The sequence below is a fragment of the Triticum aestivum genome, chromosome 2D, assembly GCF_018294505.1.
Source record: "Triticum aestivum cultivar Chinese Spring chromosome 2D, IWGSC CS RefSeq v2.1, whole genome shotgun sequence".
Lineage (NCBI taxonomy): Eukaryota > Viridiplantae > Streptophyta > Magnoliopsida > Poales > Poaceae > Triticum > Triticum aestivum.
This window is the reverse complement of record NC_057799.1, coordinates 447,014,921-447,018,781: the sequence shown is the minus strand read 5'-3', so window position 1 is coordinate 447,018,781 and position 3,861 is coordinate 447,014,921.

Here is a 3,861-nt window from a genome sequence, read left to right as displayed (position 1 = left end):
CACAATGCGGTTATGCCTCTAAGTCATGCCTCGACACGTGGGAGATATTGCCGCATCGTGGGCGTTACACCCATGGGCTGAAGTGGGAGGGGAACCAGCCCCTGGTGGGCTGGTGTGCCCCCCTTGGGCCTCCCCCTGCGCCTAGGGTTTGAAACCCTAGGGGTGGGGGTGCCCCCCACTTGGCTTGGGGGGAAGCCACCCCCTGGCCGCTGCCCCCCTTGGAGATCAGATCTCCCAGGGCCGGCACCACCCAGGAGGCCTATATATAGGAGGGGGGAGGGAGGGCAGCCGCACCACAGCCCCTGGCGCCTCCCTCTCCCCCCCCCCGTGACACCTCTCCCTCTCGCTGTGCTTGGCGAAGCCCTGCCGAGATCCCCGCTACTTCCACCACCACGCCGTCATGCTGCTGGATCTCCATCAACCTCTCCGTCCCCCTTGCTGGATCAAGAAGGAGGAGACGTCGCTGCTCCGTACGTGTGTTGAACGCGGAGGTGCCGTCCATTCGGCGCTCGGTCATCGGTGATTTGGATCACGACGAGTACGGCTCCATCAACCCCGTTCACTTGAACGCTTCCGCTCGCGATCTACAAGGGTATGTAGATGCACTCCTCTCCCTCGTTGCTAGATGACTCCATAGATTGATCTTGGTGATGCGTAGAAAATTTTAAATTTTTGCTACGATCCCCAACAGTGGCATCATGAGCCAGGCCTATGCGTAGTTTCTATGCACGAGTAGAACACAAATTTGTTGTGGGTGTAGATGTTGTCAATTTTCTTGCCACTACTAGTCTTATCTTGTTTCGGCGGCATTCTGGGATGAAGCGGCCCGGACCGACCTTACACGTACGCTTACGTGAGACAGGTTCCACCGACTGACATGCACTAGTTGCATAAGGTGGCTAGCGGGTGTCTGTCTCTCCCACTTTAGTCGGAACGGATTCGATGAAAAGGGTCCTTATGAAGGGTAAATAGAAATTGGCATATCACGTTGTGGTTTTACGTAGGTAAGAAACGTTCTTGCTAGAAACCTATAGAAGCCACGTAAAAACATGCAACAACAATTAGAGGACGTCTAACTTGTTTTTGCAGCATATGCCTTGTGATGTGATATGGCCAAAAAGGATGTGATGAATGAGATATATGTGATGTATGAGATCGATCATGTTCTTGTAATAGGAATCACGACTTGCATGTCGATGAGTATGGCAACCAGCAGGAGCCATAGGAGTTGTCTTTATTTTTTGTATGACCTGCATGTCATTGAATAACGCCATGTAAATTACTTTACTTTATTGCTAAACACGTTAGCCATAGAAGTAGAAGTAATCGTTGGCGTGACAACTTCATGAAGACGCGATGGTGGAGATCATGGTGTCATGCCGGTGACGAAGATGATCATGGCGCCCCGAAGATGGAGATCAAAGGAGCAAAATGATATTGGCCATATCATGTCACTATTTGATTGCATGTGATGTTTATCATGTTTTAAATCTTATTTGCTTAGAACGACGGTAGCTTAAATAAGATGATCCCTCACTAAAATTTCAAGAAAAGTGTTGTCCCTAACTGTGCACCGTTGCGAAGATTCGTTGTTTCGAAGCACCACATGATGATCGGGTGTGATAGATTCTAACGTTCGCATACAACGGGTGTTGACGAGCCTAGCATGTACAGACATGGCCTCGGAACACACGCAATACACTTAGGTTGACTTGACGAGCCTAGCATGTACAGACATGGCCTCGGAACACGGAAGACCGAAAGTTCGAGCATCAGTCGTATAGAAGATACGATCAACATGAAGATGTTCACCGATATTGACTAGTCCGTCTCACGTGATGATCGGACACGGCCTAGTTAACTCGGATCATGTTTCACTTAGATGACTAGAGGGATGTCTATCTGAGTGGGAGTTCATTGAATAATTTGATTAGATGAACTTAATTATCATGAACTTAGTCTAAAATCTTTACAATATGTCTTGTAGATCAAATGGCCCACGTTGCCCTCAACTTCAACGCGTTCCTAGAGAAAACCAAGCTGAAAGATGATGGCAGCAACTATACGGACTGGGTCCGGAACCTGAGGATCATCCTCATAGCTGCCAAGAAAGATTATGTTCTAGAAGCACCGCTAGGTGAAGCACCAATGCCAGAGAACCAAGACGTTATGAACGCTTGGCAGCAACATGCTGATGATTACTCCCTCGTTCAGTGCGGCATGCTTTACAGCTTAGAACCGGGGCTCCAAAAGCGTTTTGAGCAACACGGAGCATACGAGATGTTCGAAGAGCTGAAAATGGTTTTCCAAGCTCATGCCCGGGTCGAGAGATATGAAGTCTCCGACAAGTTCTTCAGCTGTAAAATGGAGGAGAATAGTTCTGTCAGTGAGCGCATACTCAAAATGTCTGGGTTACACAACCGCTTGTCCCAGCTGGGAGTTAATCTCCCAGATGACGCGGTCATTGACAGAATCCTTCAGTCGCTTCCACCGAGCTTCAAGAGCTTTGTGATGAACTTCAATATGCAGTGGATGGAAAAGACCATTCTTGAGGTATATTCAATGCTGAAATCAGCGAAGGTGGAGATCAAAAAAGGAACATCAAGTGTTGATGGTGAATAAAACCACTAAGTTCAAGAAAGGCAAGGGTAAGAAGAACTTCAAGAAGGACGGCAAGGGAGTTGCCGCGCCCGGTAAGTCAGTTGCCGGGAAGAAGCCAAAGAATGGACCCAAGCCTGAGACTGAGTGCTTTTATTGCAAGGGAAGTGGTCACTGGAAGCGGAACTGCCCCAAATACTTAGCGGACAAGAAGGCCGACAACACCAAAGGTATATGTGATGTACATGTAATTGATGTGTACCTTACCAGTACTCGTAGTAGCTCCTGGGTATTTGATACCGGTGCGGTTGCTCATATTTGTAACTCAAAACAGGAGCTGCGGAATAAGCGGAGACTGGCGAAGGACGAGTGTCACGACCGGTTTTTCAATAAAAATATTTATTGAGAAATCGATCCCCTTTACGGACCAGTAGAGAAGAATCCTTCTTACTGGTAGACAAAATCTTGATCACAGAAGAAAAATACTAGGAGTACTGAATATAATACAAGGTTGAGCGGAGACTGCTCAACAATTTATTACAAACACGCCAATAACACATAAAGGCGGATAGGGTGGCATAACTACTAACGCACGACAAAAGCGGTGGTGGAAAATATCACAGCGAAGTGGGTGATATGACTCCTGAAAATTAACAGCTCTTCGAGCGTCGGAGTGAGGCTCGAGGATATTTATTGTGGGTGGCGGAAGCGTATATAATACAAGTGACCAATATCCAGGATCGCACGGGACTGACTGGGATTCCTCTAGGCGTCGGACTCACTATCAAACTCTTCATCCATGAGATCGCCTTCGTCAACATCTGGCCAAATCAACAAGCCAGGTGAGTACTATGAAAGTACTCGCAAGACAGTTCGGACATAAGATATAACAAATGTAAGCATGATGCATATGAACAGATTAACAAGTGCACTCAGACAACGAGATAATAATGCATGGGAAAAATAAAGGGAAATCGGGCGGTAGTCCTCCCGAAATCCCAAAGTAATACTGAGGGCCAATCGAGTGTCTGAAAGACTCCTCGGAAGGGTAAAGATAAAATAACAATGCCGCAGTCGGGCGTCAAGGCGACACCACATAAAGGGCTTATAATAGAATATAAATGATAGTGCGTGCCACAGTCGGACGTCTGAGCGACATCACATAAAGGGCTTATGTTGAAAGTAAATGACAAGAATGCCACAGTCGGACGTCTGAGCGACATCACATAAAGGGCTTATATTGAAAGTAAATGACAAGAATGC